A 26,403-nucleotide genomic window follows, 5' to 3' on the forward strand; every position below is an offset into this window, starting at 1 on the left:
AATTCACAGAGGAGAATAACACATGCATCAGGTGTTACTGCTGTTTGTTTCCTCTTGTGTGAGGGCTTTTTGTTCCAAATCCTGCTTCGTGAGCTATGTGACCAGACCCATGGCTGCCCTCATACTGTCTACACCTTAAAGGAATCAAGAGATCTTCAATACATGTGTGCCTCAGCAAAAGGGAGGGGGATGTACATCTCAGTGAAGGGGAGCAGAGAAGGACACACCAAAATATGGAATTTCAATGACCCCATAGCTCTAACACAATTATTTTTAAAAAAAAACCCTCAAATTTGAAGGCTCACACCTCCCACTTTCAAATGTTCTGAACACAACCCCAGGAAATGAAACACAGTGAAACTGACATGAGGATATATACTGAGATGAATAGAATTGAAAGGAGATCCAAGAAATAAACTCATCAGTCTGTGAGAAAGAGTTGAGAGACCCCAGGAAGAAGACACACATCGCTGGTGTGTTAGCCAAAGACAAAACTACCAGGGACCTAGAGCAGTGAAAGGACAGTCACCCTAACAACAACAACAAAAAGACCTAGAATACAGAACATCATGACCCTAAAAGAGGACACCAGACTCCTTCCCCACCCCACACAAGACTCCTCACCCATTTTTCCTCTGCTGGGGCCTCTGAGACAGACCTCCCTGCCCCCAGTAACCCCAACCAGCAGTCCCTGTCAGGAAACATCCTCCCACCCCATTTCCTCACCTTTCTCTACCAGGCCAGCACCTCCCAGCAGGTCCAGAGGAAACCTAGCTACCCTCCCTGTGGATGCAGCTCTGCATTTTCCCGAAGCCAAAGCCCTGGCCTGTCCTGGAGAGACCTAATGCCTGTCAGCTGTGCACAGGGCCAAGCCTGTGGGTACAAGAGGCAGGTACCACATTGGTGAGAGGCTGGTTTGTCGCCCTCCACTGGCCAACTGGGAAAATGCAGGGGGCATCCACTCCCACTTCAGTGAGGGCTGAGTTTTCTGCAGGCAGTCCTGCTCAATGCACTACACTCTGCAAATTCCAAGGGATGGAGGCCAATATCCCAGGACTTCTGGAACCCTAATTATAGGACAATTAGGAACCACATGCCATGAAACGAATGTAGGCACAGACTTTACGACTCGCACTAAAAGTCACTCCAAATTGTCTGCAGGCAAATTGAAAATATACGAAACCATAAAAAATTACAGAGGATCACAGAGAAGAATATTGACACGGCCATGGGTCTCATCATGTCCATCATGAGCTGTGGTTTTCAACACACATCATGAAGAGCCTTCACACAAAAGGAAACAAAATGTAACAACAATTACTTTATTAAATGAAAATTTCTCCATGCTGAAATACCTTATGCCGAAAGCCAGAAGACAAGCCACAAACTGGAAGAAAAAACATATCTGCCAAACACAGATCGGATAAAGAATTTTTCCTCAGAGTAGACAAAGCACTAGAAAACAGACAGCTCCATTCAAGATAAGTCAAGATCTGAAGAGACACTTGGCCTACGAAGATATATAGATAATACATAAGTGGACAGAAATATGATCCAGATTGGACCTTATGAGGAATGCAAAATTATAACCACAAGATAGCACTACACACCTCTGAGTCCTGCTAACCTCCCGAAATGACGATACCCATCACTGGAGGATGAGGAACAACAGCAACTCTCCTTTCTTGCTGACGAAATGCAGATAATGGTCCCTGGAGACACTACTGGGCACCATGGGCCAAAGCCAAAATAGTCTAACACCTGCAGACCACCTGGCAGGCCTCCAAGCATTCACGCAGTTGGTTTGAAAACCTGTATACAAACAAAAACAAAAACGTTTTGCACAGAAGCTCCACTCATACTGTCTACACCTTAAAGGAATCAAGAGGTCTTCAATACATGTGTGCCTCAGCAAAGGGGAGCAGAACAGGACACCCCGAAATATGGAATGTCAACAGATCCCACAGCTTAACATAATTATTTAATAAGGAGAAAACTCAAGATAGAAGGCTCAGACCTCCCACTTTCAAATGTTCTGAACAGAACCCCAAGAAATGAAACATGGTGAAACTGGCATAAGGATGTATACTGAGATGAATGGAAATCAAAGGATCTCCCAGAAATAAACCCATCGGTCTGTAAGGAATAGTCGAGAGACTCCAGCAAGAACACACACATCTCTGGTGTCTTAGCTGAAGACAAAAGCTGCCAGGGACCTAGAGCAGTGAAAGGACAGTCACCCTAACAACAACAACAACAAAAAGACCTAGAATATGGAACATCATGCCCCTAAAAGAGGACACTGGACTCCTTCCCCACCCCACACAAGACTAGAAGTCACAATATTCCTCCCCATTTTTCCTCTGCTGGGGCCTCTGAGACAGACCTCCCTGCCCCCAGTAACCCCAGCCAGCAACCCGTCAGGAAACATCCCCCTGCCCCGCCATTTCCTCACCTTTCCCTACCAGGCCAGACATCCCAGCAGGTCTAGAGAAAACCTAGCTACCCTCCATGTGGATGCAGCGCTGCATTTTCCCGAAGCCAAAGCCCTGGCCTGTCCTGGAGAGACCTAACGCCTGTGAGCTGTGCACAAGGCCAAGCCTGTGGGCAGAAGAGGAAGATCCTGCACTGGTGAGAGAGACTGGTTTGTCACCCTCCGCTGGCCAAGTGGGAAAATGCAGGGGGCACCCACTCCCACTACAGTGGAGGCTGAATTTTTTGCAGGTAGCCCCACTCAATGCAACACACTCTCCAAGTTCCAAGGGACGGAGGCCAATATCCCAGGACTTCTGGAACCCTAATCATAGGACAGTTAGGAACCACGTGCCACGAAACGAATGTAGGCACAGACTTTACGACTTGCACTAAAAGTCACTCCAAATTGTCTGCAGGCAAATTGAAAACATACGAAACCATAAAAAATTACAGAGGATCACAGAGAAGAACATTGACACGGCCATGGGTCTCGTCACATCCATCACGAGCTGTGATTTTCAACACACATCATGAAGAGCCCTCACACAAGAGGAAACAAAAAGTAACAACAATTACTTTATTAAATGAAAATTTCTCCATGCTGAAATAACTTATGCCGAAAGCCAGAAAACAAGCCACAAACTGGAAGAAAAAACATATTTGCCAAACACAGATCAGATAAAGAATTTTTCCTCAGAGTAGACAAAGAACTTGAAAACAAAAGCTCCATTCAAGGTAAGTCAAGATCTGAAGAGACACTTGGCCTACAAAGATATACAGATAATACATAAGTGGACAGAAATATGATCCAGATCAGAGTTATGAGGAATGCAAAATTATAACCACAAGATAGCACTACACACCTCTGAGTCCTGCTAACCTCCCGAAATGACGATACCCATCACTGGAGGATGAGGAACAACAGCAACTCTCCTTTCTTGCTGATGAAATGCAGATAATGGTCCCTGGAGACACCATTGGGCACCATGGGCCAAAGCCAAAATAGTCTAACACCTGTAGACCACCTGGCAGGCCTCCAAGCATTCACACAGTTGGTTTGAAAACCTGTATACAAACAAAAACAAAAACGATGTTTTGCTTGGAAGCTCCACTCATGCTGTCTACACCTTAAAGGAATCAAGAGGTCTTCAATACATGTGTGCCTCAGCAAAGGGGAGGGCGGTGTACATATCAGCAAAGGGGAGCAAAAAAGAACACCCTGAAATATGGAATGTCAACAGACCCCACAGCTCTACCTGAGTTATTAAAAAAACAAAAACAAAAAAAAAAAACAAGATTGAAGGCTCAGACCTACAACTTTCAAATGTTCTGAACACAGCCCCTGGGAAGTGAAACATGGTGAAACTGGCATGAGGATATATACTGAGATGAATGGAATTGAAAGGTGATCCCAGAAATAAATCCATTGGTCTGTGGGGAGGAGTCAAGAGACCCCCAGGAAGAACACACACGTCGTCCCTGGTGTGTTAGCTGAAGACAATGCTGCCAGGGACCTAGAGCAGTGAAAGGACGGTCATGCTAAGAAAATAAAAAGACCTAGAATATGGAACATCATGACCCTAAAAGAGGACACCAGACTCCTTCCCCACCCCACACAAGACTGACTAAAATTCACAATTTTCCTCCCCCATTTATTCCTCTGCTGGGACCTCTGAGATGGACCTCCCTACCCCCGGTACCCCCAACCAGCAGCCCCCGTCAGGAAACATCTTCTCCTCATTTCCTCACCTTTCCCTACCAGGCCAGCACCTCCCAGCAGGTCCAGAGGAAACTTAGCTACCCTCCATGTGGATGCAGCTCCACATTTTCCTGAAGAAAATCGACACGGCCATGTGTCTGGTCACGTCAGTCACGAGCTGTGACTTTCAACACACACCCTGAAGAGCCCTCACACAAGAGGAAACAAAAAGCAACAACATGTACTTTATTAAATGAACATTTCTCCTCACTGACATACCTTAATCTGAAAGCCAAAAGTGCAGCCACAAAAAAATGGAGGTAATGAATACAACAACAACAAAAGAAAACCTTGAAACTGGCAGAGAGAAATATTTGCTGAATACACATGGGATAAAGAATATTTACTCACGTAAGACATAGAACTAGAAAAGCATCAACTACACTCAAAATACATAAACATCTGAATAGACAGGATGGGCAACACCTGCAGATCTGGGGAAAGGGCCAAAGAGTGTCTGCTTTTCGACTGTGTGCTCCTGTGCTGAAGATAGTGACAAAGCTGCCAGACAGGGCCGGAATGTGCGAAGGAGTCTGGGGCATTGATGCCATGGATTGAAATAAATTCAGTGGACTCCCCGATTACGTGGACATCTTTCCAGGACAGTTAAGAGCACAGATGGGCACTTGCTAGGCAGGGATATGTTTCCGTGGTCGGCCATGCAGTGAGTGATTCAATTGGAGGTGGTGAGCCTGGATGTAGAGGGTCCTGTTGGGAAACTCCTGGGACATTCCTGTAAGAAAAAGTTGAGTCCTGTGCCAGGGCAATGGTTGTGAGGCTGGGTCATTGGGAAGAGGCAGTACAGATATTCAAGTGGCAGAATCAAGTACCAGGAGTTAGCTGTAGGAGGGAAGGCAAGGCAGGAGTCCCGTCTATACTCAGATTTCTGGCTCAAACAACTGGACTTAACACTGCACCAACTGGCACATTGGAAGTAGATGGGCCACGAAGCAGGTGCAGACAGACGATGAGCAGTTCAGTGATGGGTGTCAGACACGTTGTGAAAGCCCCAGTGGAATAAAGGTGTGCTCGTCTGAACTCTGACTCCTGGTTCATTCTGCCTGCCCAGTTTTGTACATCACACCTCGTCAGTTTTAAAACACACATCCTTTTTTGCTTCTCTGAAATCAGGATTTTTTAAATGACTGTGTGACATGGTTTAGTGGGCAGTGTACTTTTTTAGAGGTACATAAGATAGTGGTTCTTCTTACAATGGACGAAATCTTGGCTTTGGTGAAATACAATAATGTCTATCAAACTCAGAAGAAAATAATACATGAATGTCTCTCCTTATGTCCTAAATTTTACCGTGTTCCAAAAAGATCTGAAGTACCCTTTCAAAATAAAGCTCGTAGGACAGGACAATTTCTGTAAAAAGAAAGACAAAATCCACGCCTGGGATCGATTATTGGAAAGAATCCTCAGAAGGCCCTTCTCTCCCACAGGAGGGGTTATCGGTTGACTGTGTTTACAGCTTAAATAAAAACAACAGAATGGGAATTCCCTGATGGTCCAGTGGTTAAGAGTTGGCCTTTTCACACTTTCACTGCTGTAGCCCGGGTTCAATCCGTGGTCGGGGAACTAAGATCCCAGAAGACTTTTGGCACAGCCAAAATAAAAACAAAAACCACAGAAGGACAAACAAGCTTCCAGAAGCTCCCAATCCTAAGAACAAAAACCCAAACCAGGAGACAGAATAATCTAGAAAAAAAAAATAACAGGAATAAATTTACTTTCAGATAGCACAGATGGGTGTGGCTTGGAGGTCTCAGGAATGGCATCTTTTAAAAAGAGTGGATTTGGTGGGGACTTAAGAGCTTCATTGCTGCTCTTCCCAAAAAGAATATGATGAAAGACAAGGCCCATTAATATCTTAGTGATACTATTCAAGGTCTTCATACATCTTCACTGAAGAACTGAACAAACATCTCCTGGGACAAACAAAACATTCTGAAAGAACAGCCTGTATGCTTTGTAGACTGTTCTGTGGCACAGCACACAGCTGGGTCCACACTCATTTTGGGTGAAGCCAGGCTGCTGCCACATGCAGGAAGCAGAGCCTCTGACTCACTGAAAGTAGTGAGTCCTTCCACATTGGGGTTCATAATGCAGACCATGTGGCTGCCTGCCTCCTCCACACAGTAGCAAAACAAGGGCTCCAAGACGTCAGCATCTGAAACCCCAAGGGCTTTACTTCAGCTCTCTTCTGAAACTTTGCATCTCCCCACCCATCACTGAATGCCAAGTCACCCCTTTCCTTTCCACAGCTCTGACCTTTTCCAGCTTCTGTTACCAGGCTCTACTTGGGGCTAATAAGAATAGCAATAGGACTTCCCTGGTGGCACAGTGGTTAAGAATCCACCTGCCAATTCAGGGGACATGGGTTCAAGCCCTGGTCCAGGAAGATCCCAAATGCCACGGAGCAACTAAGCCCATGCGCCACAGCTACTGAGCCTGCACTCTAGAGCCCATGAGCCACAACTACTGAGCCTGCATGCTACAACTACTGAAGCCCACGTGCCTAGAGCCTGTGCTCCACAACAAGAGAAGCCACCACAATGAGAAGTCCACGCACTGCAACAAAGAGTAGCCCCTGCTCGCCGCACCTAGAGAAAGCCTGTGTGCAGCAACGAAGACCAAACACAGCCAAAAATAAATATTAATAAATAAATAAATAAAACAAGAATAGCAATAAGTATGGAAGTGTTCATACTAACAGGTACAATTTTTGAGAACCTGCCATGTGCCATGCTTTGTTTATATGCTCTCATTTAATTCTCACACAAATTCCTGGGAGCATGAATCCCATTTTCTTAATGAAATCCTGGACACTGAAGGCAGAAAAATATGGTTCCTATGTATCAGTTTAAAGAAAAATATCTTAAGTCAGAAGTGGGGGGAGGTGGTATATTACTATTTGTTATATTATTCCTTATACGTCTATGTTTCCACAGCCAATTTCTTTTCATTAATAGAAAAATGAGCCTGAAGTTTACCACTCAGCCTAAAAATACCACCACTACCAACACCAAGAGAATAGCAGGAAGAGGTGCTGCTGGCTGCTTGTACCCCCACACCCCGAGATGCCTTTACCTGGTTTATTTTGACTACTTAAAGGCTGCACCTGAGGGAGAAACAGAGAAATAATAAGCAAAAGGACCAGATTCAGGAAACTCTTGTTCTACAAATACATGTGGCCAGAGGTCTTTAAATTGTTAGGCACAGACTCTTATTAAAAATAACGGTGCCAGAGAAGGACGTCAGCTCACCTCCTCTCACAACAACACCAAAATCACAACTAACTGCTGTGATCACAACACAGCAAATCACAACAAAAAAACAATGGAACCTACCAGAAAAATTATCCTACATCCAAAGACACAGAAGAAACCACAATGAGATGGTAGGAGGGGAACAATTGTGATAAAATCCAATCCCATACCCACCAGGTGGGCAATGCACAAACTGGAAAATAATAATATCGTAGAGGTTACGCCACAGCAGTGAAAGTTCTGAGCCCCACATCAGGCTCCCCAGCCTGGAGGTGTGGCATCTGGAGGAGGAGCCCCCAGAGTATCTGGCTTTAAAGACCAGGGGGGTTTGATCGCAGGAACTCCACAGGACTTTGGGAAACAGAAACTCCACTCTTGGAGAGAGCATACAAGGTCTTGTGTGCATCAGGACCCGGGGGACAAAGCAGTGACCTCATAGGAGCCCAGGCCAGACCTACCTGGTGGTATTGGAGAGTCTCCTGTAGAGGTGGGGGGTGACTGTGGCTCAATGCAGGGACAAAGACACGGGTGGTGCTAGTTCTGGGGGATTATCATTGGCGTGAGCCCTCCTGGAGGCCACCGTTTTCTCACCAAGACCTGGCCCTACCCAACCTATAGGCTCCAGTGCTGGGACTCCTCAGACCAAACCAACAGGGCAGGAACACATCTGCACCCATCAGCAGACAGGCTGCCTAAAGTCTTCCTGAGCTCACTGCTTCCCACTAAACACACCCCTTGACACAGCCCTGGCCACCAGAGGAACAAGACCCAGATCCATCCACCAGTGGGCACGAACCAGTTCCTCCCACCAGAAAGCCTGCACAAGCTTCTTAGACCAGCCTCATCCTCTAAGGGGTAGACACGAGAAGCAAGGAGAACTACAACCATGCAGCCTGCAGAACGGAAACCGCAATCACAGAAAGTTAGACAAAATGAGATGTCAGAGGAATATATCCCAAACGAAGGAACAAGATAAAGCCCCAGAAGAGCAACTAAGTGAAGTGGAGATAGTCGATCTACCCGAAAAAGTATTCAGAGTAGGGTTTCCCTGGTGGCGCAGTGGTTGAGAGTCTGCCTGCCAATGGAGGGGACACGGGTTCAAGCCCTGGTCCGGGAAGATCCCACATGCCACGGAGCAACTGGGCCCGTGAGCCACAATTACTGAGGCTGCGCGTCTGGAGCCTGTGCTCCGCAACAAGAGAGGCCACGACAGTGAGAGGCCCATGCACCACGATGAAGAGTGGCCCCCGCTTGCTGCAACTAGAGAAAGCCCTCGCACAGAAACAAAGACCCAACACAGCCAAAAATAAATAAAATAAATAAATTAAAAAAAAAAAAAGTATTCAGAGTAAAGACAGTAAAGATGATCCAAGATCTTACAAAAAGAATGGAGGCACAGACTGAGAAGACAAAAGAAATGATTAACAAAGAGCTAGAAGATCTAAAACAGAGATGAACAATAAGATAACTAAAATGAAAAATACACTAGACAGAATTGACAGCAGAATAAATGAGTCAGAAGAAAGGCTACGTGAGTTGGAAGACAGAATGGTGGAAATCCCTGCCATGGAACAGAATAAAGAAAAAAGAATGAAAAGAAATGAGGACAGTATAAAAGACCTCTGGGACAACATTAAACACACCAACATTCACATTGTAGGGTTCCCAGAAGGAGAAGAGAGAAAGGACCTGAGAAAATATTTGAAAAGATAATAGCTGAAAACTTCCCTAACATGGGAAAGGAAGCAGTCACCCAAGTCCAGGAAGTGCAGAGAGCCCCAGTCAAGATAAACCGAAGGAGGAACATGCTGAGACACATAGCCGTCAAACTGACAAAAATTAAAGACAAAGATAAAAAATTAAAAGCAACAAGGGAAAAGCAACAAATAACATACGATGGAATTGCCATAAGGTATCAGCTAATTATTCAATGGAAACTCTGCAGGCCAGAAGGTAGTGGAACCATATACTGAAAGTGATGAAAGGGAAGAACCTACAACCAAGAATACTCTACCCAGCAATCTCATTCAGATTCGAAGGAGAATTCAAAAGCTTTACAGACAAGCAAAAGCTAAGAGAATTCAGCAGCACCGGACCAGCTTTGCAACAAATTCTAAAGGAACTTCTCTAGGTGGGGAAAAAAAGAAAAGAAAAGAAAAAGGCCACAACTAGAAACAAGAAAATTATGAATGGAAAAACTCACTGGTAAAGGCAAACATAAAGAAAAAGTAGGAAAGCAACCAAACACAAATATGATATCAAAACGAGCAATCATGAGGAGAGTACAAACGCAGGATACTGGAGATGCATTTGAAATTAAAAGAGCAGCAACAGGGCTTCCCTGGTGGCGTAGCGGTTGAGAATCTGCCTGCCAATGCAGGGGACATGGGTTCGAGCCCTGGTCTGGGAAGATCCCACATGCCGCGGAGCAACTGGGCCCGTGAGCCACAACCGCTGAGCCTGCGCGTCTGGAGCTTGTGCTCCGCAACAAAGAGAGGCCGCGACAGTGAGAGGCCTGCGCACCATGATGAAGAGTGGCCCCCGCTTGCCACAACTAGAGAAAGCCCTCGCACAGAAACGAAGACCCAACACAGCCAAAAATATATATATAAATAAAAATAAAAATTAAGAGCTTTGAGATATAATTAAAAAAAAAAAGACATTCTATAAATAATCACAGAAGTAACTATAATAAAAAAAATATCTTGTATCCAGAAGATAGCTAAACTCATTCTAATAACTAATCACTGGGTTCTTTTGGATTTTCTAGGTAAAACTTAAGTTGCCTATGAAAAAAATGAAAATTTATTTTTGGTTTCCCATCTTTATAACTTTTATTTATTTTTCTTTCTTCCTGACCCTAGACAGAGGTTTTAACATTGAAAATAAATGGTGATAGAAGATATCCTTGACTCATTTCTAATTTGCTAAATTTTCAATTTTTCAATAGTAAGTCTGATATTTGTGCTAGTTTATTTTTAAATACCTATGTGCTAGTTTATTTTTAAATATCCAATTAAAGAAGTTCCATACCAATTTTATGACATAAGCTTATAACAAATGGGAGTAAAACTTTATCATTTTTTTCTACCACATTGAAACAATCTTATGATTCTTCCCTCATTCTGTTAATGCAGTGAATTACATTAATTGACTGTCAACTGTTAAATCAATCTTGCATTCACTGAATAAACACTACTTAATACTGAAAAAAATAAAAAAAAATAAAAAAAATAAAAATAAAAAAAGAGCAGCAACAAAACAATCTTGTTTATATATAGACCGCTATATCAAATCTCATGGTAATCACAAACCAAAAATCTACAATAGATACACACACCAAAAAAAAAAAGGAATCCAAACACAACATTAAAGTTAGTCATCAGATCACAAGAGAAGAGGGAGCTCCCTGGCTATCCAGTGGTTAGGACTCAGCGCTTTCACTGATGTGGGCCCAGGTTCAATCTCTGGTCAGTGAACTAAGATCCTGCAAGCCACACAGGACTGCCAAAAAAAAAGATGTCTCAGTAAATCACAAGAGAAGAGAACAAAAGAGGAAGGGGAGAAAAAAGACCTACAAAAACAAATCCAAACAATTAACAAAACAGCAATAAGAACATACATATTGATAATTACCTTAAACGTAAATGGATTAAATGCTCCAACCAAAAGACGTAGACTGGCTGAATGGATACAAAAACAAGACCAGTATATATGCTGTCTACAAGAGAGCCACTTCAGGTCTAGGGACACATACAGACTGAAAGTGAGGAGACTGAAAAAGGTATTCCATGCAAATGGAAATCAAAAGAAAGCTGGAATAGCAATACTCATATCAGACAAAACAGACGTTAAAATAAAGACTGTTATAAGAGTCAAAGAAGGACACCACATAATGATCAAGGGATCAATCAAGAAGAAGATATAACAACTGCAAATATATATGCACTCAACATAGGAGCACCTCAATATATAAGGAAAATACTAACAGCCATAAAAGGAGAAATCAACAGTAACACAATAGTGGGGGACTTTAACACCCCACTTTCATCAATGGACAGATCACCCATAAAGTAAATCAGTAAGGAAACACAGGCCTTAAATGACACATTAGACCAGATGGACTTAATTGATATTTATAAAGCATTCCAACCACAAGCAGCAGAATACACATTCTTTTCAAATGCACATGGAACATTCTCCAGGATTAATAATATGGTAGGCCACAAAGCAAGCCTTGGTAAATTTAAGAAAACTGAAATCATATCAAGCATCTTTTCCAATCACGACATTATGAGATTAGAAATCCACTACAAGAAAATAACTGTAAAAAACACAAACACGTGGAAGCTAAACAATATGCTACTAAACAACCAATGGATCACTGAAGAAATCAAAGAGGAAATCAAAAAATACCTAGAGACAGAGAATTCCCTGGTGGCCCAGTGGTTAGGACTCCACGCTTTCACTGTCAAGGGCCTGGGTTCGATCCCTGGTCAGTGAACTAAGATCCCACAAGCTGCACAGTGCAGCAAAGAAAGAAACAAACAAAAAAAACTAGGCAGAAATGAAAAAGAAAGAACGAAAGCACGAAGATCCAAAACATATGGGATGCAGCAAAAGCAATTCTAAGAGGGAAGTTTATAACAATACAATCTTACCTCTGGAAACAAGAAAAATCTCAAATAATCTAACCTTATACCTAATGGAATTAGAGAAAGAACAAAACGAAAAGTTAGTAGAAGGAAAAGAAATCATAAAGATCAGAGCAGAAAGACATGAAATAGAGACAAAAAAATAAAAAATAGAAAAGATCAATGAAACCAAAAGCTGGTTCTTTGAAAAGATAAATAAAATATATAAACCTTTAGCCAAACTCATCAAGAAAAAAGGCGAGAGGGCCCAAATCAATACAATCAGAAATGAAAAAGGAGAAGTTAAACTGACACCATGAAAATACAAAGGATCATAAGAGGCTACTACAAACAACTATATGTCAATAAAATGGACAACATAGAAGAAATGGACAAATTCTTAGAAAGTTACAATCTCCCAAGAACCAGGAAGAAATAGAAAATGTGAACAGAGCAGTTACCAGTAAGGAAATTCAATCACTAGTTTTAAAACACCCAGCAAACCAAAGTCCAAGACCAGATGGCTTCACAGGTGAATTCTACCAAAAATTTAGAAAAGAGTTAACACCTATCCTTCTCAAACTATTCCCAAAAAACTGCAGAGGAAAGAATGCTTCCAAACTCATTCTACCAGGCAAGCATCACCCTGCTGGCAAAACCAAAGGTATTACAAAAAAGGAAAATTACAGGTCAATATCACTGATGAACATAGATGCAAAAATCCTCAACAAAATATTAGCAAGTTGAATCCAACAGTACATCAAAAGGATCATACACCATGATCAAATGGAATTTATCCCAGGGATGGAAGGATTTTTCAATATCCACAAATCAATGTGATACACCACAATAACAATTAAAGAATAAAAACATTTCATTTTAATAGATGCAGAGAAAGCTTTTGACAAAATCTGACATCCATTTATGATAAAAACTCTCCAGAAAATGGGCATAAAGGGAACATACCTCAACATAATAAAGGCCATATATAAGCCCACAGATAACATCATACTCAATGGTGAAAAGCTAAAAGCATTTCCTCTAATATGAAGAACAAGACAAGGATGCCCACTCTTGTCACTTTTGTTTAACATAGTATTGGAAGTTCTTGCCACAGCAATCAGAGAAGAAAACGAAATAAAAGGAATCCAAATGGAAAGGAAGAAGTAAAACTGTCCGTGTTTGCAGATGACATACTATACATTGAAAACAGTTTAAACCACACATACTTAAAATCTACCGTTTGATCTATTGATGCATGCTTACAACCCTGAAACCAAGTTTCCTCCTGCCTTTTAAAATTTATCCTTCTCAGCATATAAAATTACTGATAGAAGGACATATATATTTTTGTTATGAAAAAAACTGTTATGAAAAAAAAAAGAGACTGTTATGAAACCAGATGAATCCATCCCCATCTTCCATCATTTCATGGCCATTCTTATTTCATCTATCCCCGTTTACACCAGTGCGTTAGTTTACCACAGTCTCTCCCTTATTCACAGATGTGCTTTTTGGGGTTTCAGTGACCCAAGGTCAACTAAGGTCTGAAAATATTAAATGGAGAACTCCAGAAATAAACAAGTCTTGAGTTTTAAATTGCGTGTCTTTCTGTATGCTGCAATCTCTCACTGCCCTCTTCGTCCCACCCACAGCATGAACCATCCCTTTGTCCAGTGAATCCACATAGGCATTGTATCTCACATCATCACAAAAAGGGCGACTACAGTACAATAAACTATTTTGAGAGAGAGAGATACCACATTCACTTAACTTTTATTACAGCTATTGTTATAATCTTTATCACAGGTATGTATATTTAGGAAAAAACAGTACATATAGGGTTCAGTACTATCTGTAGTTTCAGACATCTACTTGGAGGTCTTGGAACACATCTGCTGCAGATAAGGGGGAACTACTGTACTAATTCTAGACATGGTATCATTTAATGCATAATCTCTTCAGAATAGATTTTTCATAACACAATAGTTGCCAAAAAAAATATAAATATTGTATCAATGCTGAATTGTCTCAAAAACGTGTTTGTTTCTTAAGTCAATTTAGTTGCAATCAGAATCCAAAATATATCCTTACAGGGTTCAGTAGCTGTGTCTCACATCTCTTAACATGTGGGGTCCACTTATCTTTTAAAATTCTTATTTGTTTCTCATAATTTGCTGTCATTGGTTCATCAGAATTTGGCACATTCAAGATGGGTCTTAATGAGTCTCTAATACTGTTCAACTGGTCACCCTCCCCCCATATATCCTGTATACTAGATGTTGACGAGATGGGTGATGAGGTTTGATCCCTGCAGACAGGTGCCTGATGATGACTGTTAGGGAAGTAAAAACAAAAATTTCTCCCAACCTGGTAACCCTTTCCACAATGGTAGTAGAGACATAAAACCACTTTTATTATTGAATAAGCATTAAAGCAAACTACTCGTGCATCACAGGCAATCCACTAGGAAACTGCAAAGACAGAAAAAACCTAACTCCCCTATTTATCCAAACAGATACAACCCACTGCACATGTATATTCAAGATAAACAATAACTAGTCCTCAAGTAAGAGGAGTTGACAGTACCATTTGTCACACAGAGTCGTAATTTTACCTGGTAATTGGGGTGACTATCTGTGTTTGCTTATTGGTTTTAGCCACAGGAAACACAAACTTCTCATCTTTGTAATAGGAGGTAGTTTTTTAAGTTGGAGCACAGCATCCACTAAGATGAGACTCCTATCCTTGCACAAGAACTGATAAATGAGCTAACTCCCTGATGTCTGCAGTTTGAGGAGAAAGCAGGTTCTTGAGAAAGACATTTCTGAGTCCTAAAACTGGAAGAAAAAAAAAGACGAGCTGAAAAAAGGCCTCTCTAGTCTTCAAAGACATGCATTTTAAAAGAGATGAGACAGTTCCTACAAGTTTTCTAAGGTAAATGGTCTGAGGGAGAGGAAGGAAATCTCTTTCCCCATTTTCAACAGGGAGAAGTAAATCTTTTGTTTTTTACGTACGTGTGTATTTGTCAAATAAAATAATTTGTATGTGACACACCTAGAAACACAAATAGTGTGACTGTATTTTGCTACCACACCATAACACAGTCTGGAAACAAACCGTTTCAGGTATTGGATATGACCTGCCTATATATATCTGGGGACACAGTGTAACAAGTGTGGGACACTGTCATCCTGTCATATGTGAATGATGCAGGATTTACAAGACAGGCCAGACTTCATCTAGCCCATTCAGGGAATGGTGGTCAAGTTTAGTTCCCCAGGAGGGAGCAGGAATATTCTTAGGGATTAGCAGTCACTGGTTTGCTTTTTACCTAGAGTGTTCGGGAGGACCAAATTCACCAGCTGGAGGGAGTGAGAGGAAGAACCATGGGGACAGGGACTGGGGAGGGTTACAGTAGACATTCTTAGTCCTTAGCATCTCTTCCAATGTCCACAACAGTGACAGCTGAGTAATGGGGCAATGATTGGAGAAGATGCCGAGGTGATGTTAGTAGGAAGACCAACAGCCTTGGGATGACTCACATGTGGCAGCAAGGGCCAGTCATGTGTTTGGGGTGACACCTGGGGAAGGTGCTGTATGCCTGCAGGGGTGGGGAGCCATGTCAGAGGGAAGACCATGTAAAGACAGAGGAAGAGGACAGCTATTTACAAGCCTCCGAAGAAACCACTGTTAACCTCTTGATCCCAGACTTCTACCCTCTGGTATTGTGAGGAAATAATTTTCTGTTGTTTAAAGCACCCAGACTATGGTGCCATGTTTTGTCAACCTTAGCAAATTAACACAGGGACCATCAGCATCTGGGAGAGGACCTGCAGGGCAACAGGGAAGAGGTTGAGAAGGCTCCTAAGAGGAGCCCGAGGGAATAAGGAGAGGTTTCTTGGGGTGGAACCAGGCCAGAGGGAAGGGGGGACACAGTGGGTGAGGCTGCGATTGATTTTTGCATCCCCACCTCTGCCGGGGTTACAGTAAGAGATACCCCCTCCAGTCCCACACATCCTCAGTTTCCCCCAGTGCAAAACGGGGATAATGATGGAGCTGCCTCAGGGGCTGTGGGAGGATGCATAGGGCCGGGCCCATAGTAAGGCCCCCAAGGAGGTAGCTGTTGGAGTCCTGATACCCTGGAGAGTGGTGGCAGTGCCCTTGGGGAGGCTGCAACAACAGGAGAGAGTTCCAGGGGCTGAGGGGCCCTGGCCCATCAGGGGGCTCTTCCCAGAGTAGCTCTGATCCCTACTTGGGGTCCTACCTGGAGGCTGCACCTGTGTCTTCAGCCAGCAGGGAACTGCTCAGGGCACCTGTATACATAGGAGGCACCCTGAGATACTTCTGCCAAAGGGGTTCAGGTCTCTGATCTGCCTCTTCCTAGCAGCAGGACTGTCCCCTGGTTCTGGAGACTCAGTATCCCTGCCTGTGGAATGGGTATGCTACAAAAGAAAAACAGACTCACAGACATAGAGAATAGACGTGTGGTTGCCAAGGCGGAGGGTGGGTAGTAGAGGGAAGGATTGGGGGTATGGGATTAGCAGAGGCAAACTATTATAAAGGATGGATAAACAACAAGGTCCTATTATATAGCACAGGGAACTATACTCAATATCCTGTGACAAACCACAATAGAAAGGAATATGAATAAGATTATACATATACATATATAACTGAGTCACTTTGCTGCACAGAAGAAATTAACACAACACTGTAAATCAACTATATTTCAATAAAATAAAAAAAACCCAAAAAACAAACAGGAAGCAAAATGCTGGAGGCCACTCAAAACAGGAAACAAAATCCTAGAGGACAGAAGCCAGCAACAGAGGACACCCAAATAAACTAGAACTTCTACCAACATGGGTGGCTTAGGTACAGGAGGACTCACCACCACGATCTGGGATCACCAAGGAGATGATAAAGCATAACAGGCTCTTGCAGGCACCTTAACTGAATCCAAGGCAGCGTTAGATAAGAGTTGGTGAGGGCTTTTGCAGGTCGCTCTGTATCCCACTTCTGACACCATGTAATGCCAACCAAAAAACAATATAGGAGGCTGCAAATAAGAAGAGTTTAGGGACCTCCCTGGTGGCGCAGTGGTTAAGAATCCACCTGCCAATGCAGGGGACGTGGGTTCAAGCCCTGGTCCGGGAAGATCCCACAAGCCACGAAGCAACTAAGTCCATGCGCCACAACTACTGAGCCTGCACTCTAGAGCCTGCGAGCCACAGCTACTGAAGTCCGCGTGCCTACAGCCCATGCTCTGCAACAAGACAAGCTACTACGAGAAGCCCACACACCGCAGCAAAGAATAGCCCCCACTTGCCACAACCAGAGAAAGCCTGCGCGAAGCAATGAAAACCCAACATGGCCAAAAAAACCCAAACCAAACAAACAAAAAAACCCGTTATTAAAAAAAGAAAAGAGTTTATTTGGAGTCTGCAATTCAGGAGACACAGATTCAGGTAACCCCAAAAGATGTTCCAGGAGAAGAGAGTAAGGGGCTTACAAAGACAAAGAGCTCTGAGTTTGTTAAAGCTGCCTCTTGAGAATTGTGATTGAGTCTGATGCAATTTAGGAACTATTTGTCCTTAAGCAATCAGGAGTTATTTTACGGTTTGGGTCTGATAAGTAGACAGGCTGTCATGAGTTATTTTAGGATGAGGGTTTGATAAGAATCTTGACGTTCTGGCAGATGTTCTGGATGGCCTCATTAGGACAATAAGTAGTCAAAAATCAGACTCCATCCAGGCTGAGAGGTGCATAAGTCACACTTCCTTAATAGATTCCCGGCTCCATTTTAGACAGCCCTGAGCAATATCGACTCCATTTTTACTTTCCTTTCACAATAGTCACCCCAATTGCCAGATAAATTTAGAAGAAGAACCATGTGTGATGAGTGGTACTGTCAAATTCTCTTGACTATTTTTTTGTTTGTTTTCTGGGCCTATTTCTTACTTTTAGAGTAGACCTACTTTGATGGTTTTAAGATAAGGAATCAGATGGAATTTTAAGAATTTGAGAGAGACCGGCCAAAGGATTATTCTGTTGCCTCTTTGCTCTGACCAAACCATATTTAAAATTAATCAAATATTATCCATATAGTTTCAGTTCTGGGCAGCCATGAGAGTACGCTGCTCAGTTCTTCCTTTACAATGTATCCTGCTCTGAGGAGTGTAGCTGGCCAACAGCCCCCAGCTGTGCTGCCTTGGAAGCCACCACAGCATTCCAAAAGCCATTCTCAGCAAGCTGTTCTCAGCCAGTGACTGAGCATGGCACAGGTACTAGAGCTAGGTGACTAGTTATTATCGTCAAAACATGTATGTAATGAGTTGTATCTGCTTAGCTACATAAGGTGGAGTTTTTTTTCAGCCTTTGCAATTTCTTAGCATATGACCTGTGATACACATCAAACTCTGGTTTAATGCTTACTCAAAAATAAAAGTGTTTTCTGTCACTACCACCTTTGAGGAGAGGATTTCTGAGTCCAGAGATTTTATTTTTATTTACCCAATAGTCACCATCACACACTTTGCTGGGACCAAACTTCAATCACCTACCTCATTAATATCTACTGCACAGGATTATGGGGAAAGGGTGATCAGTTAAACAGTATCAGAGATTCAATAAACCACATCTATAATCTGCCTAATTCTGATCAACAAATAAGAATAAAAATGGCAAGTGAGACTTAAAGGTTAAGAGACTTAGTGCGACACAGCTACCAAAAACCCTAAGAATACATTTTGGATCCTGACCGTAATTAATCTGCCTTAAATACATTTTTGAGACAGTTGAGAAAACTGAGCATACTTCCAAATTCTTAAGTGTTTTCATTTTATGTGATAGTTATTAGAGTTATGAAGGAGCACTCAATTTCTAAAAATGCATCCTGAAGAGGTTATGCATCATGTTATGTCTGGGATTAAAAGTAGAATAATCCACTAGCATATACGAAGATGAATGAAACAATGGCCAAGAAATGATAAATAATGGTGGCAGATTGGAAAGGGGTTCATCCAGCTTCCTAATACAATCTTTTCCATTTTTGTGTATATTAGAAATAACAAATGATATGTCATTGTATCAGTAATTTTATATGTGGAGAAGGCTGAGTTAAAATGGGTAGCAGGAAAATTTTGGTTTCAGTTGTAAGCACGTGTCAAACCATTAAAATGTACATTAAAAATATGTGCAGTTTACTTTATGTAATTTTACCACAATTGAACTGTTTAAAAATATATAAAAACTTCTAGAGGATTAACCAAGATGGCGGAGTAGAAGGACGCGCTCTCACTCCCTCTTGCGAGAGCACCAGAATCACAACTGGCTGCTGGACAATCATTGACAGGAAGACCCTGGACTTCACCAAGGAGGATACCCCACGTCCAAGGACAGAGGAGAAGCCACAGTGAGACGGTAGGAGGGGCGCAATCAGAGTAAAATCAAATCCCATAACTGCTGGGTGGGTGACTCACAGACTGGCGAACACTTATACCACAGAAGTCCACCCACTGGAGTGGAGGTTCTGAGCCCCACGTCAGGCTTCCCAACCTGGGGGTCCGGCAACGGGAGGAGGAATTCCTAGAGAATCAGACTTTGAAGCCTAGTGGGAATTGATTGCAGGACTTTGACAGGACTGGGGGAAACAGAGACCCCACCCTTGGAGGGCACACACAAAGTAATGTGTGCATCGGGACCCAGGGGAAGGAGCAGTGACCCTGGGGAAGACTGAACCAGACCTACCTGCTGGTGTTGGGGGTCTCCTGCAGAGGCGGGTGGTGGCTCTGTTTCACCGTGGGAATAAGGACACTGGCAGCAGAGGTTCTGGGAAGTTCTCCTTGGCGTGAGCCCTCCCAGAGTCTGCCATTAACCCCACCAAAGAGCCCAGGTAGGCTCCAGTGTTGGGTTGCCTCAGGCAAAACAACCAACAGGGAGGGAACCCAGCCCCACCCATCAACAGTCAAGTGGATTAAGGTTTTACTGAGCTCTGACGCCACAGCAACAGGGAGGGAACCCAGCCCCACCCATCAACAGTCAAGTGGATTAAGGTTTTACTGAGCTCTGACCACCACAGCAACAGTCAGCTCTACCCACCATCAGAGCCTCCCATCAAGCCTCTTAGATAGCCTCAACCACCAGAGGGCAGACAGCAGAAGCAAGAAAAACTACAATCCTGCAGCCTGTGGACCAAAAACCACAGTTACAGAAAGACAGACAAGATGAAAAGGCAGAGGGCTATGTACCAGATGAAGGAACAAGAAAAAATCCCAGAAAAACAACTAAATGAAGTGGAGATAGGCAACCTTCCAGAAAAAGAATTCAGAATAATGATAGTGAAGATGATCCAGGACCTCGGAAAAAGAATGGAGGCAAAGATTGAGAAGATGCAAGAAATGATTAACAAAGACCTAGAAGAATTAAAGAACAAACAAACAGAGATGACCAATACAATAACTGAAATGAAAACTACACTAGAAGGAATCAATAGCAGAATAACTGAGGCAGAAGAACGGATAAGTGACCTGGAAGACAGAATGGTGGAATTCACTGCTGCGGAACAGACTAAAGAAAAAAGAATGAAAAGAAATGAAGACAGCCTAAGAGACCTCTGGGACAACATTAAATGCAACAACATTCACATTATAGGGGTCCCAGAAGGGGAAGAGAGAGAGAAAGGGGAAGAGAGAGAGAAAGGACCAGAGAAAATATTTGAAGAGATTATAGTCGAAAACTTCCCTAACATGGGAAAGGAAATAGCCACCCAAGTCCAGGAAGCGCAGAGAGTCCCATACAGAATAAACCCAAGGAGAAACACGCCGAGACACATAGTAATCAAAGTGGCAAAAATTAAAGACAAAGAAAAATTATTGAAAGCAGCAAGGGAAAAACGACAAATAACATACAAGGGAACTCCCATAAGGTTAACAGCTGATTTCTCAGCAGAAACTCTGCAAGCCAGAAGGGAGTGGCATGATATACTTAAAGTGATGAAAGGGAAGAACCTACAACCAAGATTACTCTACCCGGCAAGGATCTCATTTAGATTTGATGGAGAAATCAAAAGCTTTACAGACAAGCAAAAGCTAAGAGAATTCAGCACCACCAAACCAGCTCTACAACAAATGCTAAAGGAACTTCTCTAAGTGGGAAACACAAGAGAAGAAAAGGACCTACAAAAACAAACCCAAAACAATTAAGAAAATGGTCATAGGAACATACATATCGATAATTACCTTAAACGTGAATGGATTAAATGCCCCAACCAAAAGACATAGACTGGCTGAATGGATACAAAAACAAGACCCATATATATGCTGTCTACAAGAGACCCACTTTAGACCTAGGGACACATACAGACTGAAAGTGAGGGGATGGAAAAAGATATTCCATGCAAATTGAAATCAAAAGAAAGCTGGAGTAGCTATACTCATATCAGATAAAATAGACTTTAAAATAAAGAATGTTACAAGACACAAGGAAGGACACTACATAATGATCCAGGGATCAATCCAAGAAGAAGACATAACAATTATAAATATATATGCACCCAACATAGGAGCACCTCAATACATAAGGCAACTGCTAACAGCTATAAAAGAGGAAATCGACAGTAACACAATAATAGTGGGAGACTTTAACACCTCAGTTACACCAATGGACAGATCATCCAAAATGAAAATAAATAAGGAAACAGAAGCTTTAAATGACACAATAGACCAGATAGATTTAATTGATATTTATAGGACATTCCATCCAAAAACAGCAGATTACACATTCTTCTCAAGTGCGCACGGAACATTCTCCAGGATAGATCACATCTTGGGTCACAAATCAAGCCTCAGTAAATTTAAGAAAATTGAAATCATATCAAGCATCTTTTCTGACCACAACGCTATGAGATTAGAAATGAATTACAGGGAAAAAAACGTAAAAAAGACAAACACATGGAGGCTAAACAATACGTTACTAAATAACCAAGAGATCACTGAAGAAATCAAAGAGGAAATAAAAAAATACCTGAGACAAATGACAATGAAAACACGACGACCCAAAACCTATGGGATGCAGCAAAAGCAGTTCTAAGAGGGAAGTTTATAGCTATACAAGCCTACCTCAGGAACAAGAAAAATCTCAAGTAAACAATCTAAACTTACACCTAAAGAAACTAGAAAAAGAAGAACAAACAAAACCCAAAGTTAGCAGAAGGAAAGAAATCATAAAGATCAGAGCAGAAATAAATGAAATAGAAACAAAGAAAACAATAGCAAAGATCAATAAAACTAAAAGTTGGTTCTTTGAGAAGATAAACAAAATTGATAAGCCATTAGCCAGACTCATCAAGAAAAAGAGGGAGAGGACTCAAATCAATAAAATCAGAAATGAAAAAGGAGAAGTTACAACAGACACCGCAGAAATACAAAGCATCCTAAGAGACTACTACAAGCAACTTTATGCCAATAAAATGGACAACCTGGAAGAAATGGACAAATTCTTAGAAAGGTATAACCTTCCAAGACTGAACCAGGAGGAAACAGAAAATATGAACAGACCAATCACAAGTAATGAAATTGAAACTGTGATTAAAAATCTTCCAACAAAAGTCCAGGACCACATGGCTTCACAGGTGAATTCTATCAAACATTTAGAGAAGAGCTAACACCCATCCTTCTCAAACTCTTCCAAAAAATTGCAGAGGAAGGAACACTCCCAAACTCATTCTATGAGGCCACCATCACCCTGATACCAAAACCAGACAAAGACACTACAAAAAAAGAAAATTACAGACCAATATCACTGATGAATATAGATGCAAAAATCCTCAACAAAATACTAGCAAACAGAATCCAACAACACATTAAAAGGATCATACACCACGATCAAGTGGGATTTATCCCAGGGATGCAAGGATTCTTCAATATATGCAAATCAATCAATGTGATACACCATATTAACAAATTGAAGAATAAAAACCATATGATCATCTCAATAGATGCAGAAAAAGCTTTTGACAAAATTCAACACCCATTTATGATAAAAACTCTCCAGAAAGTGGGCATAGAGGGAACCTACCTCAACATAATAAAGGCCATATATGACAAACCCACAGCAAACATCATTCTCAATGGTGAAAAACTGAAAGCATTTCCTCTAAGATCAGGAACGAGACAAGGATGTCCACTCTCACCACTATTATTCAACATAGTTCTGGAAGTCCTAGCCACGGCAATCAGAGAAGAAAAAGAAATAAAAGGAATACAAATTGGAAAAGAAGTAAAACTGTCACTGTTTGCGGATGACATGATACTATACATAGAGAATCCTAAAACTGCCACCAGAAAACTGCTAGAGGTAATTAATGAATATGGTAAAGTTGCAGGATACAAAATTAATGCACAGAAATCTCTTGCATTCCTATACACTAATGATGAAAAATCTGAAAGAGAAATTATGGAAACACTCCCATTTACCATTGCAACAAAAAGAATAAAATACCTAGGAATAAACCTACCTATGGAGACAAAAGACCTGTATGCAGAAAACTATAAGACACTGATGAAAGAAATTACAGATGATAGCAACAGATGGAGAGATATACCATGTTCTTGGATTGGAAGAATCAACATTGTGAAAATGAGTATACTACCCAAAGCAATCTACAGATTCAATGCAATCCCTATCAAATTACCAATGGCATTTTTTACAGAGCTAGAACAAATCATCTTAAAATTTGTATGGAGACACAAAAGACCCCGAATAGCCAAAGCAGTCTTGAGGCAAAAAAATGGAGCTGGAGGAATCAGACTCCCTGACTTCAGACTCTACTACAAAGCTACAGTAATCAAGACAATATGGTACTGGCACAAAAACAGAAACACAGATCAATGGAACAAGATAGAAAGCCCAGAGATTAACCCATGCACCTATGGTCAACTAATCTATGACAAAGGAGGCAAAGATATACAATGGAGAAAAGACAGTCTCTTCAATAAGTGGTGCTGGGAAAACTGGACAGCTACATGTAAAAGAATGAAATTAGAATACTCCCTAACACCATACACAAAAATAAACTCAAAATGGATTAGAGACCTAAATATAAGACTGGACACTATAAAACTCTTAGAGGAAAACATAGGAAGAACACTCTTTGACATAAATCACAGCAAGATCTTTTTTGATCCACCTCCTAGAGTAATGGAAATAAAAACAAAAATAAACAAGTGGGACCTAATGAAACTTCAAAGCTTTTGCACAGCAAAGGAAACCATAAACAAGACGAAAAGACAACCCTCAGAATGGGAGAAAATATTTGCAAATGAATCAACGGACAAAGGATTAATCTCCAAAATATATAAACAGCTCATTCAGCTCAATATTAAAGAAACAAACACCCCAATCCAAAAATGGGCAGAAGACCTAAGTAGACATTTCTCCAAAGAAGACATACAGACGGCCACGAAGCACATGAAAAGATGCTCAACATCACTAATTATTAGAGAAATGCAAATCAAAACTACAATGAGGTATCACCTCACTCCTGTTAGAATGGGCATCATCAGAAAATCTACAAACAACAAATGCTGGAGACGGTGTGGAGAAAAGGGAACCCTCTTGCACTGTTGGTGGGAATGTAAATTGATACAGCCACTATGGAGAACAATATGGAGGTTCCTTAAAAAACTAAAAATAGAATTACCATATGACCCAGCAATCCCACTACTGGGCATATACCCAGAGAAAACCGTAATTCAAAAAGACACATGCACCCGAATGTTCATTGCAGCACTATTTACAATAGCCAGGTCATGGAAGCAACCTAAATGCCCATCAACAGATGAATGGATAAAGAAGTTGTGGTACATATATAGAATGGAATATTACTCAGCCATAAAAAGGAACGAAATTGAGTCATTTGTTGAGACGTGGATGGATCTAGAGACTGTCATACAGAGTGAAGTAAGTCAGAAAGAGAAAAACAAATATCGTATATTAATGCATGTATGTGGAACCTAGAAAAATGGTATAGATGAGCCGGTTTGCAGGGCAGAAGTTGAGACACAGATGTAGAGAATGGACATATGGACACCAAGGGGGGAAAACTGCGGTGGGGTGGGGATGGTGGTGTGCTGAATTGGGCGATTGGGATTGACATGTATACACTGATGTGTATAAAATTGATGCCTAATAAGAACCTGCAGTATAAAAAAACAAACAAACAAAACAACTAATACTAAACTTTCATTGGGTTATTTGTATGGAAATATGTTAATATAAATGTTTCAGACATTACATGAAATTTCTAAAAATCTTATATTTGTATTTGTATGGAAATATGTTAATATAAATGTTTCAGACATTACATGAAATTTCTAAAAATCTTATATGTTCTGGTATAATGTTATAAGTAATAATCCTAGTTATTACTTTAAAATGTATATCTTAGAAATAACTAATTTTCTTGTCAACTGCATTATTATGAACTTTCATCAAATCTTTAACCGTGGTCATTTTTAAGTCTTTTGTCATTTACAGACAGTTCTGGATGTACTCTGATGATTTTGCAAATATGTTCCTATAAAAGGGTTTCATCTTCAAGAAATTCATGGAAAAGACTCTGACAAGTACAGGTTTCTGGTAACTGACTGTACTGCTGAACTGAATGAATAAGCATTTTCAGAACTCTAATGAAAAACTGATGAACTCATAAAAGTGCTAACAAAAGTCAAGATGAAAAAAAAAATTAATTACATGGGACTGAGTGAACTGATGAGGATGAGTATAATTTTTGTGACTTTCTGTCTGAATTAAAAAAAAAAAATCCCACAAGGACTCAGAGGCAAAGAATATACAAATCAATTTTCACTGCAAAGTAAAGGAGCTGTTACAGTGGAGGATTACTGGACTGAATGTCAATATTATGACATAGTATGAGTGTGTTTCATGTTTGGTAATTGCAATCATTGTTGCTTTTGTTGTGGTCATCCATGTACAATGCTTGGTGTCAGTCTATCTCTTGTAAAAATAAAATACAGTGTGTGTTAAAAAAAAATATATATATATATAAAAACTTCTAACTTCTTAGTCACTTCACTACATTTTTCTTCTATGTTCTTGAAGCTTGTGGCTACTGTATCACTACAGTGGAAATAGAATATATTGGTGTGCTACTGTCAACTTTCAAACTCCATGTTCAGTGATATCACATTGGAAGTTTTAAATCGACGAAAGTAGGAATATTCACACTAGGGAAAGTGCA

The 26,403-nt window shown here is 41.2% G+C and overlaps 1 long non-coding RNA gene across 1 annotated transcript in view; it reads right to left on the reverse strand.

Annotated features, from left to right (window-relative positions):
• The window catches only part of LOC118885862, a 44,047-nt gene that overhangs the window by 8,316 nt on the left and 9,328 nt on the right, over positions 1 to 26,403 (reverse strand). Inside the window, exons 3-4 of the long non-coding RNA XR_005017565.1 lie at positions 3,339 to 3,540; positions 1,611 to 1,812 (exon numbers count right to left, since the gene is read on the reverse strand). This is a non-coding gene — a long non-coding RNA (uncharacterized LOC118885862). The remainder of the gene's footprint in view (positions 1 to 1,610; positions 1,813 to 3,338; positions 3,541 to 26,403) is intronic.

This window comes from Balaenoptera musculus, chromosome 19 (assembly GCF_009873245.2).
Source record: "Balaenoptera musculus isolate JJ_BM4_2016_0621 chromosome 19, mBalMus1.pri.v3, whole genome shotgun sequence".
Classification (NCBI taxonomy): Eukaryota; Metazoa; Chordata; class Mammalia; order Artiodactyla; family Balaenopteridae; genus Balaenoptera; species Balaenoptera musculus.